The following is a 19,397-nucleotide window of genomic DNA, read 5'->3' as shown; positions in this document are numbered from 1 at the left end:
TGAAAGTGTTCTAATGGCCTTTGCCTCCTGGTCGCATAAAATCCAACTTCCTCTGTAGGATAAACAAATTTTTTTTTTTTTTTTTGCGCGGGCCTCTCACTGTTGTGGCCTCTCCCGTTGCGGAGCACAGGCTCTGGATGCACAGGCTCAGCGGCCATGGCTCACGGGCCCAGCCTCTCTGCAGCATGTGGGATCTTCCTGGACCAGGGCACGAACCCGCGTCCCCTGAATCGGCTGGCGGACTCTCAATGACTGCGCCACCAGGGAAGCCCCAATTTTGTTTTTGTGATCTGGTCCTTCCCTATCTCAGGTATTTGCCAATGTATTTGATCCCTTTCTGAGTTCACTGTTGTTTCTTTTGTCCCACATTGTTGGAGGGCAAGGAGGTCTTTAAATAGAACTTCTTCCTTGCCCAAGTTTTCAGAACCAATTGAGAAATCAGACAAAAGTGTAAGGCATATGGGACCAAAATATGACCTTTGTTACCAGTAGGCTATTAGAAAAATTCCCGTTGGTGGACAAGTGGGCTTCCAAATACCAGTTCCTAGAACTACCATCCCAGTAGATGGTCATACTAACTAAGGCATAGGCAGTGCTGGATGAGGGCAGGCCTCACCACACATGGTCCCTATGCGCCCCACAAGGTACTACCCTGCAGGCAGCCTAGGTCCCAAGCAGAAGGGGAGAAGAAGGGGCTGGCCTACTTACATCCAGTCTCTCTTGTCAATTTTTCCAATCATGTTAACTCACTCTTCCTTGGAGGAGGACTGAGTGAGGCCAGGATGGGGTTGGAGGAGGAAGGCCAGGATTGTGATGCACATGGAGGACCCTCCATACAGTGTGAAACAAACTAAGTGGAGAAGACGCATCACTCCAGAAAGATGGACTGACCTTCCAGCTTCACTTTTCTTATTGCCAAAGCACAGAGTTCCGTTAGTGAGGATTTGTGGATGGTGGAGTCTTTATTGCTTGTAAGTCTGAAAAATCTTTATTTTTCTCTCATTTTTGAAAGATTACCTAGTTTGGTGGTTGTTTAGAAGTTTCACAGCTCTTCCTCAGTGGTGGGAAAGGCAAGGAAAAGTGCTAAGCTGGGATGGGGGCTCGGGGGCTCCAGGTGCTACCTTCCAGCCACAGCCATTTGGTCTTTACTTCTTTTACGTATTGGGTTTCTGCATGATACTATTTTAAACAAAGATCCTGTCAATAGACAAAGTTTGAGAAATGTTATTGTAGACTAATCCTTACAAAAGTAATAGTAGCAAATATGTAAATAGCACTAATATGCCAGGTACAACATTAAATGATGTGTGTGTGTACAAACATTAATTTATTTTTCAAAACAACCTGGTGAAATGATTGTGATATCCCTCTTTTATAGATGAGGAAATTGAGACATTGAGAACTTAAATACCTTTACTGCAGTTACACATCTAATAAGAGGTACAGCTGGAATTTGACCCCAGTATTCGAGTGTATATTATATACGATTGCACCATTGTGAGTGGTAGAAAGTTGGAATGAATCCAACATCTAAATACTGAATTCGAGTGTATATTATAAACGATTGCACCATTGTGAGTGGTAGAAAGTTGGAATGAATCCAACATCTGAATACTGGAAGGGGAGAAAAAGAGCCTCTATTTCCTTGCTCTCCTGCTCGGCTTTTCCTGTTCCACCACACCACAGTTCAGGGTGGCTGCTTACACCTGTGCACAGTAGATGCTGACTCTGGTCATGACTGATGCTGACTCAACCCCATGCTCACTGCTGCTGACTTAGTGGAGATGATTCCAGACTCAGATTTTCAACATCCCACTTGACTTTACCAGTTGGATGACTCACAAAGCTTCTTGAACTTAGGAAGTCCCAAACAGACCTTGTGATTCCACACCCCACAAACCTGTTCTCCCTACCCGCATCTGTTTTCAATAAATAGCATCATCTTTTGTCAGTAGCTCAAGCCAGAAACTTATTCGTCATCTTTATTTTTTAATAGATCTTTATTGGAGTTTAATTGCTTCACAATACTGTGCTACTTTCTGTTGTACACCAAAGTGAATCAGCCATATGCATACATATGTCCCCATATCCCCTCCCTCTTGAGCCTCCCTCCCATGCTCCCTATCCCCCCCACCCCCGCTCTAGGTCATAACAAAGCACCCAGCTGATCTCCCTGTGCTATTCTGCTCTTTCCCACTAGCTGACTATTTTACATTCGGTAGTGCATATATGCCAATGCTACTCTCACTTTGCCCCAGCTTCCCCTCCCACCCCATGTCCTCAAGTCCATTCTCTATGTCTACATGTTTATTCCTGCCCTGAAACTAGGTTCATCAGTACAATTTTTTTTTTTTTAGATTCCATATATATGTGTTAGCATACGGTATTTGTTTTTCTCTTTCTGATTTACTTCACTCTGTATGACAGACTTTGGGTCCATCCACCTCACTACTAATAACTTAATTTCATTTCTTTTTATGGCTAAGATTCCATTATATATATGTGTCACATCTTCTTTATCCATTCATCTGTCCATGGACATTTAGGTTGCTTCCATGTCCTGGCTATTGTGTATGGTGCTGCAATGAACATTGTGGTACATGTCTTTTCTTTTTTTTCCATTATTAAAATTTTTTTTTCTTTTATTTATTCTTTTATACAGCAGGTTCTTATTAGTTATCCATTTTATACACATCAGTGTATACATGTCAATCCCAATCGTCCAGTTCATCACACCACCACCACCACCCCCACCCCCTGCCACTTTCCCCCCTTGGTGTCCATATGTTTGTTCTCTACATGTGTATCTCAGTTTCTGCCCTGCAAACCGGTTCATCTGTACCATTTTTCTAGGTTCCACATATATGCACTAATATACGATATTTCTTTTTCTCTTTCTGACTTACTTCACTTTGTATGACAGTCTCTAGATTCATCCACGTCTCTACAAATGACCCAATTTCGTTCCTTTTTATGGCTGAGTAATATTCCATTGTATATATGTACCACACCTTTTTTATCCATTCGTCTGTCGATGGGCATTTAGGTTGCTTCCATGACCTGGATATTGTAAATAGTGCTGCAATGAACATTGGGGTGCATGTGTCTTTTTGAATTATGGTTTTCTCTGGGTATATGCCCAGTAGTGGGATTGCTGGGTCATATAGTAATTCTATTTTTAGTTTTTTAAGGAAACTCCATATGGTTCTCCATAGTGGCTGTATCAATTTACATTCCCACCAACAGTGCAAGAGGGTTCCCTTTCCTCTAAACCCTCTCCAGCATTTGTTGTTTGTAGATTTTCTGATGATGCCTATTCTGACTGGTGTGAGGTGATACCTCATTTTGTTTTGATTCGTATTCCTCTGATAATTAGTGACATTGAGCAGCTTTTCATGTGCTTCTTGGCCACCTGTATGTCTTCTTTACAGAAATGTCTATTTAAGTCTTCTGCCCATTTTTGGATTGGGTTGTTTGTTTTTTTAATATTGAGCTGCATGAGGTGTTTATATATTTTGGAGATTAATCCTTTGTCCGTTGATTTGTTTGCAAATATTTTCTCCCATTCTGAGGGTTGTCTTTTCATCTTGTTTATGGTTTTCTTTGCTGTGCAAAAGCTTTGAAGTTTCATTAGGTCCCATTTGTTTATTTTTGGTTTTATTTCCATTACTATAGGAGGTGGATCAAAAAAGATCTTGCTGTGATTTATGTCAAAAGTGTTCTTCCTATGTTTTCCTCTAAGAGTTTTATAGTGTCCAGTCTTACGTTTAGGTCTCTAATCCATTGTGATTTTATTTTTGTGTATGGTGTTAGGGAGTGTTCTAGTTTCCTTCTTTTACATGTAGCTGTCCAGTTTTCCCAGAACCACTTATTGAAGAGACTGTCTTTTCTCCATTGTGTGTCCTTGCCTCCTTTGTCATAGATTAGTTGACCATAGGTGCATTGGTTTATCTCCGGGCTTTCTATCTTGTTCCCTTGATCTATATTTCTGATTTTGTGCCAGTACCATATTGTCTTGATTACTGTAGCTTTGTACTATAGTCTGAAATCAGGGAGTCTGATTCCTCCAGCTCCATTTTTTTCCTTCAAGACTGCTTTGGCTATTCAGGGTCTTTTGTGTCTCCATACAAGTTTTAAGATTTTTGTTCTAGTTCTGTAAAAAGTGCCATTGGTTATTTGATAGGGATTGCATTGAATCTGCATATTGCTTTGGGTAGTATAGTCATTTTCATAATATTGATTGTTCCAATCCAGGAACATGGTATATCTTTCCATCTGTTGGCACCATCTTTAATTCCTTTCATCAGTGTCTTATAGTTTTCTGCATACAGGTCTTTTTTCTCCCTTGGTAGGTTTATTCCTCGGTATTTTATTCTTTGTGTTGCAATGGTAAATGGGAGTGTTTCCTTAATTTCTCTTTCAGATTTTTCATCATTAGTGTAGAGGAATGCAAGAGATTTCTGTGCATTAATTCTGTATCCTGCAACTTTACCAAATTCATTGATTAGCTCTAGTAGTTTTCTAGTGGCATCTTTAGGATTCTCTATGTATAGTATCATGTCACCTGCAAACAGTGACAGTTTTATTTCTTCTTTTCCAATTTGTATTCCTTTAATTTCTTTTTCTTCTCTGATTACCATGGCTAGGACTTCCAAAACTATGTTGAATAACAGTGGTGAGAGTGGACATCCTTGTCTTATTCCTGATCTTAGTGGAAATGCTTTCAGTTTTTCACCACTGAGTATGATGCTTGCTGTGGGTTTGTCGTATATGGCCTTTATTATGTTGAGATAGGTTCCCTCTATGCCCATTTTCTAGGGAGTTTTTATCATAAATGTGTGTTGAATTTTGTCAAAAGCTTTTTCTGCATCCATTGAGATGATCACGTGGTTTTTATTCCTTAATTTGTTAATGTGGTGTATCACATTGATTGATTTGCATATACTGAAGAATCCTTGCATCCCTGGGATAAATCCCACTTGATCATGGTGTATGATCCTTTTTATGTGTTGTTGGTTCTGTTTGCTAGTATTTTGTTCAGGATTTTTGCATCTATGTTCATCAGTGATATTGGCGTATAATTTTCTCTTTTTCTGATATCTTTTTCTGGTTTTGGTACCTGGTTGATGGTGGCTTCATAGAATGAATTTGGGAGTGTTTCTCCCTCTGTAATTTTTTGGAAGAGTTTGAGAAAGATAGGTGTTAGCTCTTCTCTACATGTTTGATAGAATTTGCCTGTGAAGCCATCTCGTTCTGGACTTTTGTCTGTTGGAAGGTTTTTAGTTACGGTTTCAATTTCATTACTTGTTGCAGGTCTGTTTTTATTTTCTAATTCTTCCTGGTTCAGTATAGGAAAATTGTATGTTTCCAAGTGTTTGTCCATTTCTTTATGGTTGTCCATTTTATTGGCATATAGTTGTTTGTAGTAGTCTCTTATAATCCTTTGTTTCTGTGGTGTCAGTTGTGACTTCTCCTTTTTCATTTCTGATTTTATTGATTTGCGTCCTCTCCCTTTTGTTCTTTATTAGTTTGGCTAAGGATTTATCAATTTTGTTTATCTTCTTAAAGAACCAGCTTTTAGTTTTATTTCTTTGCTGTTGTTTTCTTTGTTTCTATTTCATTTATTTCTGCTTTGATTTTTATGATTTCTTTCCTTCCACTGATGCTGGGTTTTCTTTGTTCATCTCTCTCTAGTTGTTTTAAGTGTAGGGTTAGATTGTTTATTTGAGATTATTCTTGTTTCTTGAGGTGAGATTGAATTGCTATAAACTTCCCTCTTATAACTGCGTTTGGTGTGTCCCATAGGTTTTGGGTCATCGTGTTTTCGTTGTCATTTGTTTCTATGTATTTTTTAATTTCTTCTTTGATTTCTTCAGTGATCTCTTGTTTATTTAGTAGTGCACTGTTTAGCCTCCATGTATTTGTGTTTTTTACGTTTTTTCCCTATAATTGATTTCCAATCTCATGGCGTGTGGTCATAAAAGATGCTAGATATGATTTCAATTTTCTTAAATTTTCCAAAGCTTGATTTGTGACCCAAGGTGTGATCTATCCTGGAGAATGTTCCATGTGCACTTGAGAAGAAAGTGTATTCTGCCACACTTTTGCGTGGAATGTCCTATAAATATCAATTAAAGCCATCTGGTCTGTTGTGTCATATAAATATTGTGTCTCCTTATTAATTTTTGGTTTGGATGATCTATCCATTGGTGTAAGTGGGGTGTTAAAGTCCCCTACTATTATTGTGTTACTGTTGATTTCTCTTTCATGGTTGTTAGCATTTGCCTTATGTATTGAGGTGCTCCTATTATGGGTGCATAAACACTTATAATTGCTATATCTTCTTGGATTGATCCTTTGATCATTATGTAGTGTCCTTCTTTGTCTCTTGTAATAGTCTTTATTTGAAAGTCTATTTTATCTGATACGAGTATTGCTACTCCAGCTTCCTTTTGATTTCCATTTGCATAGAATATCTTTTTCCATCCCCTCACTTTGAGTCTGTATGCGTCCCTAGGTCTGAAGTGGGTCTCTTGTAGACAGCATACATAGGGGTCTTGTTTTTTGTGTCCATTCAACTAGTCTATGTCTTTTGGTTGGGGTATTTAATCCATTTACATTCAAGGTTATTATCGATATGTATGTTCCTATTAACATTTTCTTAATTGTTTTGGGTTTGTTTTTGTGGGTCTTTTTCTTCTCTTGTGTTTCCAGCCTAGAGAACTTTCTTGGTTTGGTGATGCTGAATTCTCTTAGCTTTTGCTTGTCTGAAAAGCTTTTGATTTCCTCATCATATCTGAATGAGATTGTTGCTGGGTAGAGTAATCTTGGTTGTAGGTTTTTCTCTTTCATCACTGTAAGTATTTCCTAACACTCCCTTCTGGCCTGCAGAGTTTCCTTCTGGGGATTCCTTTGTATGTTATTTTTTGTTTTTCCCTTGCTGCTTTTAATATTTTTTCTTTGAATTTAATTTTTGTTAGTTTGATTAATATGTGTCTTGGTGTGTTTTTCCTAGGGTTTATCCTGTATCGGACTCTCTATGCTTCCTGGACTTGGATGACAATTCCTTTCCCATGTTAGGGAAGTTTTGGACTATAATCTCTTCAAATATTTTCTCAGTCCCTTTCTTTTTCTCTTCTTCCTCGAATGTTGGTGCATTTCGTGTTGTCCCAGAGGTCTCTGAGATTGTCTTCAATTCTTTTCATTCTTTTTTCTTTATTCGGCTCCTCGGCAGTTGTTTCCACCATTTTGTCTTCCAGCTCACTTATTTGTTCTTCTGCCTCAGTTATGCTGTTATCGATTCCTCCTAGTGTATTTTTCATTTCAGTTATTGTGTTCGTCACATCTGTTTGTTTGTTCTTTAGTTCTTCTAGATATTTGATAAACATTTCTTGTATTTTTCTCAATTCTTGCCTTCATTCTATCTCCAAGATTCAGGATCATCTTTACTATCATTACTCTGAATTATTTTTCAGGTAGATTGCCTATTTCCTCTTCATTTATTTGGTCTTGTAGGTTTTTACCTTACTCTATCATCTGTGACATATTTTTTTGCTGTCTTTTTTTTTTTAATGAGTGGGATTGTGTTCCTTTTTTATTGGTTGTTTGGCCTGGGGCTTCAAACACTGGAGTTTATAGGCTGTTGGATAGAGCTGGGTCTTGGTGCTGAGATGAGGACCTACGTGAGACCTCACTATGATGAATATTCCCTGGAGTCTGAGGTTCTCTGTTAGTCCAGTGGTTTGGACTTGCAGCTCCCCCCACAGGAGCTTTAGTCCTACCCCAAGCTCATGAACCAAGATACTGCATGCCATGTGGGGTGGCGGTTCACTTGGGGGTTTCTCCCCCCTCCATGGGTGTCAGGGTCTCCCACCAGCGGCTGGCAGGTGCCATAGTTGTGGAGAGATGCTAACTCGGCATCTTCCCACACCGCCATCTTGACTCCGCCCTCTATTCTTCATCTTTAATTCCACTCCTCATATACCACATCCAACCCAGCAGCAATTCTTTTTTTTTTTAACATCTTTATTGGAGTATAATTGCTTTCAATGCTTTGTTAGTTTCTGCTTCAGAGCAAAGTGTATCAGGTATACATATGCATATATCCCCATATCTCCTCCCTCTTGCATCTCCCACCCACCCTACCTTATCCCACCCCTCTACGTGGTCACAAAGCACCAAGCTGATCTCCCTGTGCTATGCAGCTGCTTCCCACTAGCTATCTATTTTACATTTGGTAGTATATATAAGTCCATGCCACTTTCTCACTTCGTCCCAGCTTACCCTTCCCCCTCCCTGTGTCCTCAAGTGCATTCTCTATGCCTGCATCTTTATTTCTGTCCTGCCCTTAGGTTCTTCAGAACTTTTTTTTCTTTCTTCTTTTTAGATTCCATATATATGTCTTAGCATATGGTATTTGTTTTTCCCTTTCTCACTTACTTCACTCTGTATGACAGACTCTAGGTCCATCCACCTCACTACAAATAACTCAATTTCGTTTCTTTTTCTGGCTGAGTAATATTCCATTGTATATATGTGCCACATCTTCTTTATCCATTCATCTGTTAATGGACACTTAGGTTGCTTCCATATCCTGGCTATTGTAAATAGTGCTGTAAAGAACATTGTGGTACATGACTCTTTTCGAATTATGGTTTTCTCAGGGTATATGCCCCGTAGTGGGATTGCTGGGTCGTATGGTAGTTCTATTTTTAGTTTTTTAAGGAAACTCCATACTATTCTCCATAATTGCTGTATCAGTTTATATTCCCACCAACAGTGCAAGAGAGTTCCCTTTTCTCCACACCTTTTCCAGCATTTATTGTTTGTAGATTTTTTGATGATGGCCATTCTGACTGGTGTGAGGTGAAACCTCATTGTAGTTTTGAATTTCATTTCTCTAATGGTTAGTGATGTTGAGCATCCTTTCATGCATTTGTTGGCAATCTATAACTTCTTTGGAGAAATGTCTGTTTAGGTCTTCTGCCCATTTCTGGATTAGGTTGTTTGTTTTTTGATATTGAGGCGCATGAGCTGCTTGTAAATTTTGGAAATTAGTCCTCTGTCAGTTGCTTCATTTGCAAATATTTTCTCCCATTTTGAGGGTTTTCTTTTCGTCTTGTTTATGGTTTCCTTTGCTGTGCAAAAGCTTTTAAGTTTCATTAGGTCCCATTTGTTTATTTTTGTTTTTATTTCTATTTCTCTAGGAGGTGGGTCAAAAAGGATCTTTCTGTGATTTATGTCATAAAGTGTTCTGCCTATGTTTTACTCCAAGAGTTTTATATTGTCTGACCTTACATTTAGGTCTTTAATCCATTTTGAGTTTATTATTGTGTATGGTCTTAGGGAGTGTTCTAATTTCATTCTTTTACATGTAGCTGTCCAGTTTTCTCAGTATCACTCATTGAAGAGTCTGTCTTTTCTCCATTGTATATTCTTGCCTCCTTTATGAAAAATAAGCTGACCATATGTGTGTGGGTTTATCTCTGGGCTTTCTATCCTGTTCCATTGATCTATATTTCTGTTTTTGTGCCAGTACCATACTGTTTTGTTTACTGTAGCCTTGTAGCCTTGTAGTATATCCGAAGTCCAGGAGCCTGATTCCTCCATCTCCGTTTTTCTTCTCAAGATTGCTTTGGCTATTCGGGGTCTTTTGTGTTTCCATACACATTGTGAAATTTTTGGTTCTAGTTCTGTGAAAAATGCCATTGGTAGTTTGATAGGGATTGCACTGAATCTGTAGATTGCTTTGGGTAGTATAGTCATTTTCACAATGTTGATTCTTCCAATCCAAGAACATGGTATATCTCTCCATCTGTTTGTATCATGTTTCATTTCTTTCATCAGTGTCTTATAGTTTTCTCAAATCAATAGAATTAGAAATGAAAAAGAAGTAACAACTGACACTGCAGAAATACAAAGGATCAGGAGAGATTACTACAAGCAACTATATGCCAATAAAATGGACAACCTGGAAGAAATGGACAAATTCTTAGAAAAGTACCACCTTCCAATACTGAACCAGGAAGAAATAGAAAATATAAACAGACCAAATCACAAGCACTGAAATTGAGACTGTGATTAAAAACCTTCCAGCAGGTCTTTTTGTTACAAACTCCAAATGCAGCTGGAATCTATATAATTCCCTCCAACACCACTGCATTACCCAAAGAAAAACAGCACAGTAGGGACTTCCCTGGTGGCTCAGTGATTAAGAATCTGTTTGCCAGTGCGGGGGACATGGGTTTGAGCCCTGGTCTGGGAAGATCCCACATGCTGTAGAGTAGCTAAGCCTGTGCGCCACAACTACTGAGACTGCACTCTGGAGCCCGTGGCTATAATTACTGAAGCCTGTGTGCCTAGATAGAGCCCATGCTCTGCAACAAGAGAGGCCACTGCCATAAGATGCCCGCGCACTGTAACGAAGAGTATCCCCGGCTCACCAGAACTAGAGAAAGACTGCAGCGTGAAGCAACCAAGACCCAATGCAGCCATAAATAAATAAATAAATAAATAAATAAATAAATAAATAAGTAAGTAAGTAAGTAAGTAAGTAAGTAAATAAATAAATAAATAAATAAATACACACACACATATACACACAGTAGCTATTATCCCTCGTATCTTTTCCTTTATCTCCACAGAATGAGCTACCTCTATGCACGATTTGTTTTTCCAAAGGTTTACACTTCAGTACACTCAATAACAACACTCTATCCAATCCTTTCCTGTTTTGTAACCTTATTTGGGGGGAAATAATTGCATTACAAACATCTCAATATTTACCCTGAAAAATCACATTTACACAAAGATTTGTTTCAAAAAGCATAAGAAACTATAAACATACATGTACTACAGCTATCGGTTATCCCCAATTTATGTATGCTTGATCTAATTTTTAATTCTTATGGTTGCACGTTTGTTATATTTAGAGTAAGCTATTCAGGCATATTTTATGGAAATTTGCCACAAAAATCTTTTGCTATCTGTTTCAGTATTTAACTTTTCAAGATTTGTTATCAAAATATATACTTCGGAAAATTTAATTTCAAACATTGAACTTGTTTTGTTTGGACATATTTTACTCTTCTTGTTATTATATTGGCATGTTACAATTAATGACCTATTTGAAATTCTATTAAATGCTCTATTATTAGAGGTTCATAACTGCAGCATAAAAAATTTTCTCCAGGCTGAAAGTTGTTATACAAGTCTCAGCCTAGAACCAATTTAAAAAATTAGTCATTAAATAGCTTGTCTTTGAATGCAGACTTGTCATTTTCAGTTATTTGACTAAGCTGTTTAGACCGGTCTATACTCTTCCGTGCTAATGCTCTAAAAATTGTTTTTGAAGTGTTCATAGGAATAGTGATGAGACACATGAAGAAGAATATTTCTCATTTTAGTCTGGGGAATGGAGTGGCTCCCCATGCCCTCTTCAATGTCCAGTGTCCTTCATTCCAAGTATCCTTCTGGCTCACAATTTCCATCATGCAGACCTTTATTCCTCTTCCAAGGTTGCCTGTCTATGCAGGATGGAGTGTGGAATCTTATTCAGACACTCAATGATTTCTCCTGTTTTCAGCCCCACATTAACCTTCCATGTTTAGGGGTACCTGGTCCCACAAATTTCTGAGTCTCCTTGGGGTTCTGCAATGAAAATCAGGTTGCTTCCTGCTTAGGCAGATGAAATAATACTGAAGAGTACCGTTACTTGAGTCCACATCTTGTGTGCCATTCGCTGTCTTTTTAATCTTAGATCAGTCACTCAAATTTGAGCCTCAGTCTCCTCATCTATAACAAAGGGATGGCAAACTGCAGTAGGGTTTTTGTGAGAATCAAGTGAGTTAATGAGGATAAAGTTAAAAAACCTAACAGAAGAATGGATTGGGCAGGACATGATAGGTCACTGTAAAGACTTGGCTTTTACTCTGATTGAAATGGAGAATCACTGCAAGGTTTTGAGTGGAGGAGTGAAATGATCAGATTTATTTAAAAAAATAGAGGTTTTTGCCATTAGAATTTTCTGGCAGATTGAATGTCCTACAGATTAAAAGGGAAGAGTTAACGTTGATTGGAAGGATTTTAGCCTGAGCAGTGATGGAGTTTCCATCAAGTGAGACAGGGAAAGATATGGGTGGATTGGGTTTGGAGTAAAGGGAGATCAGGAGTTGTGTTTTTGGTTTTCTATTGGACATCTAGAAAAAGTGTTGGGGAGTGAGTTGTGGGCAGGAATTATAAATTTGAGAGTCTTTGTATAGAGGCTGGGTTTAAAGCCATGAGAAGGGATTAGATCAACAATGCAGTGAGTATAAATAGAGTGCCAGGGACTGAGCCTCGGGACAGTCCACCAAGAGGTCAGGGTGAGGGAGAGAACTGGAGACTGAGAAGGGGTGATCAGTAAAGTGTGAGGAATCCAAAGGAGTTGGTGTCCTGGAAGGCAAATGAAGAAAGTGGTTAGAGGAGAAGGGAGGATTAACCATGTTCAATGTGCCTGATAAGATTAGGACTGAGAATTGACTGTTGGATTTAAACAGTGAAGGTCACTGGCAATAACAAGAGTAATTCTCAAGAGGATTTGGGGAAAAGTAAATGAAGTGGTTTTAAATGACAACAGAAGGAGAGGAATTGGAGACAGCAAGGTAGATAACTCTGTAAAGGAATTTTTCTGAAAAGCAAATAAAAGAAGTGGGGTGGTAGCTTGCAAGTATTGGAGGCAAGAGCTGTATTATTATTTTTTTTTTAAGAAAAGAGAAACAATGGCTTATTTGTATGTTATGGTATGTTATAGTATGGCTAACTGTGGGGGGGGTGATTAGCTCTCACAGGTGCTGCTATTCAGGCAGCAACCTCAGGAATGTTATATTGGGTATTTCGACTTGGCAGTGATATGTTAGGCTTGGGAGTTTCTAAGATCACTTATGGATCCAAAATGTAAGAATTCTATAAAACTTGTATAGATGTAAATAATTCGTCCTGCTTGGAATTTTTTTTTTTTTTTTTTTTTTCCGGTACGCAGGCCTCTCACTGTTGTGCCCTCTCCCGTTGCGGAGCACAGGCTCCGGACGCGCAGGCTCAGCGGCCATGGCTCACGGGCCTAGCCGCTCCACGGCATGTGGGATCTTCCCGGACCGGGGCATGAACCCGTGTCCCCTGCATCGGCAGGCGGACTCTCAACCACCGTGCCACCAGGGAAGCCCCCTGCTTGGAATTTTGACTCGTGTGTTCTTAGGTGAGTCATTTAACCTCTTTGGGTGTTAGTTTTGGGTCTCATCTGTAAAAAGATGAGATCACTGACAATGACCTCTAATAACATTTTAGCTCCAAAAACACTGAGACTAATGAATGAAAGCCATCTGAGAAACTTTTCCCACTTGTTTTCAGTGTTTGTTTTTCTTGGAGCTAGGAATGTGGAGAATTCTGGTCTGTGCATGGTATATAATTCTATAATTCTTACTTTTCTTTTTCCATTTGACTTTAAATATTAAAAAATACATGAATTATATTGGAAAGAAACTTTATTTTGCAAACAAGCAGAGATGGCTCAGTAAATAAAAACTTAATTTCAGAGAGAATAAAGTGCAGTATAGGTAAAATCACTTATTCTTGGCTCTGAAACCTAAGTTATGAAGTGAACAAAATTGCAAACAATTATCGCTGTGAGAAACAGCTCCTGTTTGTAGATCTTAGGATGTTGACTCTGATCTGCACTGAGGGCTGGTTCTGTGGTGCCTGGGAGAAGTATTGAGAAGAAGACAACCTTTCCTAGGATTTGTAGTTCTTTTCTTTTACATCTTTTTTTCCTCCAGTGCTCCATCTTTCTTCCTCTTTCCTTATTTTCCTGTGCCTTTTTTTTTTCCTTTCTAAATCAGCAGTTATTTGAGTGTCTATTATATGCTCAGCATAACTGATGTAGGATGGAGGCAAGGGAGTACAAGGAAGTGTAAGACTTAGCCCCTCATTTTCAGGCATTTGTAGATTATTTAAGGAACGAAGGAAGAAAGGAAAATACAATAAACTAAGCTCTTACAGTGACCTTGCATAGTATTAAGTGCTGAGAAGACAAAGATTCATGCTTTCAAATGGTGTATAGTCTGGTGTTTGACAGACATTACTCATTTAATCCCCTCAACAACCCTTTGAGATACTTAGCCTATCCGCATTTTGCATATCAGAAGTTAAGAAATTTGTGTGTTTGAATCTAAAGCCATATTTTTTTTCCTACACTGTGCTGCCTTGTAGGAACAACAGAATATAATTGGATCAGGTGCACTGTGGGGTGGAGTTGGCTGTATTTATAATAGGCATCTGAGGAAAGGAAAAGATATTACAGTTTGTTGGAAAGATGATGAAGACTTTTTGGAGAGGTGGGGACTTGAGTCATTTTCCCCATTCTTTTTTTTTTTTTTTTGATGTGGACCATTTTTAAAGTCTTTATTGAACTTGTTACAATATTGCTTCTATTTTATGTTTTTAGGTTTTCTGGCCACGAAGCATATGGGATCTTAGCTCACCAGCCAGGGATCGAACCACACCGCCTGCACTGGAAGGTGAAGTCCCAACCACTGTACTGCCAGGGAAGCCCTACCCATTCATTCTTTAATGAAATATTTATTAGGGACTTTATTGCCAAGCACAGTGCTATATCTGGCTTAGCGGTTTGTGACCCACAAATTTTAGAAAGGGTTGATGACTACAGACAAAATTATAACCAAAATTTTGTGTAATATGTTACATAGGGCACAAAAACCATATTTCATAATATCGAATATTTTTATTTTCCCAAGTTCAACTGACTTAAGTTAATTTCAATTTTTTGAATTAAGAGAACCTCTAAGATCTTACAAAAAGTCAACCAAGATTCCTGCTTTATATTTGATTTTCATTTGAAATGAACATTTAACGCAATGTTCCCCAAATTTAGTCAGAGTGAAGTAATCACTTGGGGTACTCCTTAAACTTAGGGATTCCAGAAAACTCTGGAAATCCATATTTTTAACAATGGCCCCAGTTTATTTTTATCATCAGCAAGTTTGGGAATCACTAATTTAGCCCAAAGCCTCTTGAAATTTAACCTTTGATTTCTTGATAATCAACTCAGATTGGCACAGTCCAAGTTGGTTTGACACACAGCTGCAGATGTTTGTCAGATCAGTGGGCCAGATGGACTTGAAATTGGCCTTAAGTTTTGATGGGAAAAAAGCATTCCAAACCAGAGTTAGGTGAACAGAATTTGAGGTAATTAATTTTTAACGTATTAATGAAGGGGAAAAAAAACCCTCAAATCAGCACCATTTCAAAATTCCTAAGATTAAGCTTTTGAGGGAAGAGAATCAGATGGTGTAGGTAAAAAGATGGTGGCAGTATCATTCATTTTAGTTTTATACACAGATATTTGAAGCAAATCAAATATGATAGGAAAGACGGAATCTGGTTTTTAGGAAAAGCTTATTGTTTTGGTTTCAGTTTTAACAGAGTTCAAGGTTGAATAGCAAGGGGTGACCAAGAATTTTAGTGACAAAGTTTTCAGATACTGGAGGAGGGATAGTAAAAAAAAGAATCTGTTTTACATGTAAAATGCCTGATAAATATTTCTTAATGGTGATTATGATAAGCTTTCTCAAAACCTGAACTTTTTTTTTTTTTTGATTAGGCAACTCAGGATTGGCTTGTGGTACAGGGAAAAAAAGGTACTTTAGCTTTTCAGTCCTTAGTGGTAAAGACTAATGTGATCTGTCCCAGATGTTAATCAATATGCTTAAGTTTGGGTTGGTCCAGTACTTAACTTTCTGTGTGATTTTGAGAAAATTACTTAACTGTTCTGCTTTTCATTTAATCTCTGTCAAAGGAACCTAACAACACATATTCTATGAATCTTATTAGATTATTGTGAGGGTCAAATAAGATAATGGGTGTAAATACAAAGAGTTACTAAACTCCACTGATAATCAAAAATTCTGTGTACTTTGTCTCAAAGTGGTCTGAAAAATCATTAACTCTGCACTGTTTAAAAGGAGTATTTGATCAGGGAACCTAAGTCAGCCAAAGGAAAGGCCTTGATAAATTCTTGAGATCCGTCCAGTGCCCACATTCTCTCAGGTGACACAGTTGTAAGTTCACATCATCACCAGAAATCATTTCAACATCAGAGAATACAAGAACAGTGGTACGGGAGCCACTCGTAAACCTCCCTGTTCCCTGCTGTGCTTGTTGAGCAGGTCAGTAGAGGCTCTCACTATGTCCCGCTGGCCATTTCTCATTGGGCCTGTAACTCAGCAACCAGCTTGTGTTCCTTCCTAATTTAAATATTGTTACTCACTTGGAATGCCAAGTGGGAAAATGCTGGCAATGCAAAGGTTAATAGAAGCGCTGACAAGACACAGACCTACTTGAGAATGGACTTGAGGATATGGGGAGGGGGAAGGGTAAGCTGTGACAAAGCGAGAGAGAGGCATGGACATATATACACTACCAAACGTAAGGTAGATAGATAGTGGGAAGCAGCCGCAGAGCACAGGGAGATCAGCTCGGTGCTTTGTGACCGCCTGGAGGGGTGGGATGGGGAGGGTGGGAGGGAGGGAGATGCATGAGGGAAGGGAGGTGGGAACAGATGTATATGTATGACTGATTCACTTTGTTATAAAGCAGAAACTAATAAAAAATATATATAAATAAAAAAAAAGAAAAGTAAAAAAAAAAAACAAAACCCTAATTGCTTCGCACAGTATCTCTATAATTGTAGCTAGCACTTATCTCCGTTTCTCATACTCGTTCAGCCCATTGAGATCTGCCTCAAGCTGAGGATGAAAAGGGGGCCTCTGGAGTCGTTTGAATGAGCAGGGTCTGATAGAGTTATCAGGCTTTTGCAGATAGGATGCCCTGCCGCTGTTGGATGTGTTGTCATAATCAGTGTGTAGGCAAAACACCTGGACTTCTGCAAGAACCTCCACTCCCCTTCCCACCTTGATTCTGTACTGGTGCCTAGTCCTTTCCCTGACTGGGAGGGACAGATGAAACTGAAAGGAATAAAGGTGCCAGTCTGAACTGGTCCTCAGATGCTTGACTGAACGTTTCCCATTAGGTCATTGTTTACCCTCATTTGTATACATGTTTATTTTCATACTTAGGGAGGCTTGGAAACATGCCCAACTCATCTACAGCAGCTGACTGTAGCATTTGAAGCCCAAGCATGCTGACGCTTGTTGAGTGTAATTGGCTGTGCTACATAGTGATGGCTTTGGGAGGGTGGAGATGCTAATGTTGCAGCTTTGGGATATCAAGTCAGCTAATTTAACAGGACCCAGACTCCTTATTATGAAGAGGCTAATGATATTGACCACCACCATTGTTTATCTCATTGTTAGCACTGAAGTTTTACCTAAATATGGCGCTAATTAGACCAAAGTTGTTGGGTCAATATGTGGAGGTGGAAAGATTGGCCTTGTGTTTTTTAATTTCAATTTTCATACTCTGTGTGTTTGGTTCTGTTTAAAGATTTCATGGAGGTACCTGTATGGGATATTACCTGTCGTCTCTCTACCTACCTACCTACCAACCTATCTATCAGTTTATTTGGTTTGCCGAAGCCAAGTATAGGTATGACACTACTATGCATATGGTTGGTGATATTTGTACTCAGTATTTTTACCCTGAATCTGGGTAGGTCATGGAGCTAACATTTCTCAGATGAAGCTGTGTATATACATAGACACTTCTGAAACTTTGTATTGATTTCCAAGGCAAAGGCCTTCACCAGCTTTTACAAAGGAATGTCTGAGGCAGAGCACAGAGGTGCTTTTGGCTCCTAGTCACATATTGGAGAACTTTCAATCCTTTCACTCTGTTTCCCAGCAGAATCCAATACACTCAAGATCCACACTTCTCTCATTCAATCTGACTCTTTACACTGATGGTTGAATACGTTACCCATTTTCAGTAGAATTTTTGTTTGAAAGAGGCGGTATAGAGAGGGACGAGTTGATCTTGACACACTAGAATGAGTACTAAAAATGACAGAATTCCAGTGATTGGTGGCAAGGATACTTTCAGAGAAAGGGCCCTTCATAATGAGCATCACTTCTCTAATCAGCTTTGGGAAAGAGGCCCCTACTCTGGACCATGACTGTAACAACCTGAGTCATGGGAATGAGTGGGTGTATGAGTGTATGGTTTGTGTACTGGGGGAGACGAAGCACATGCAGAAGAAATAGTTACTGAAACTTAAAACAGCTCTATAAAACATTGTGAGGGATGACATAAGGGAAGCAGCCCTCTGAATAAATGAATGATGTGCCAATGGCAGACATGGAGATCGGCTGTAGCATTCTCACATGGCTAATAATAGCAATAATAAAAATAAAGATAAGCATTTACTGAGCTTTTATTAAGTGCAGGAGCTGTCTTAAGTGCTTCATTGAGTTATAAGTCCTTGAAACCACTCAGTGAAATAGATACAATTCTTATTTCCATTTAGATGGTGAACTGGGGCATAGGGAACCCACATAAAGTGTTTGACTAGTAAGTTGTTCAAGTTGTGTCAAATCCAGCTGATTCTCATGCCCAAACCTGAGTGTTAGATATTATGCTACTTCCAACAAGGCCAGTTCAGAGTGTTCTTTAATTTTCATTCTCTTCTCAGGAAATTTTATAGGTCTTTTTAAGCCAAGGAAGGAAAAATGGCTAATGTCAGTATCGGATAAGATAATGAGAAAAAGGTTATTTTTAATACCCCAAAAAAGAAATTTTAAAGAAAGCACTGAATAAAATAAGTATAAGGCTCTACTTAGAAAGTCCTTGTTGATCTCTACATTTCCAGAAAAAAACCATTACTTGTGTTTTAATCAGGAATATTATATATTTACTTCTTTGAACTTTATGTGTAAACTTATTCTTAAGAGTCTTTAAAATTCTGAGACTGTGAGGCTGTTCTGGGAACTGGATCCTTTTCCCTTACTGAATTTCAGTCTTGTACAGGGCTGGCCTTTTGAGGGAGTGGGAGAATGACTGACTCCCCAGCATGAGGAAGTGGGCTGCAGTGGACAGATTGGCATTGGATACCTGGGTTCAATTCCCAGCTTTGCCTTTCCCATCTGTGTGTGATCTGGGCAAATCAAATCGCTTAAATTCTCTAAAGCAGTGATTCTCAAACTTTAGCACACTTGTTAAAACTCAAGAGTGCTGGGCCTCTCCCCAGAATATATCCACAGTGGGACCCAGGTGATACTAACACAGTCCAGGACCATACTTTGAGAAACGCCACAGTAATTCTCAGTGTTCTCATCTTTAAAGTGGGGACAATAGTATCTCCCTCACTGGACTGTTGTAGGGTTTGAAGACAGAACCTTAAGCTGACTTTCTTACCTGTGCATGGACACCCCACACTATGATCACCAGTTTGT

Source organism: Mesoplodon mirus (assembly GCF_964341445.2).
Source record: "Mesoplodon mirus genome assembly, chromosome: 8".
NCBI lineage: Eukaryota > Metazoa > Chordata > Mammalia > Artiodactyla > Ziphiidae > Mesoplodon > Mesoplodon mirus.
This window is presented reverse-complemented; position numbering follows the sequence as displayed.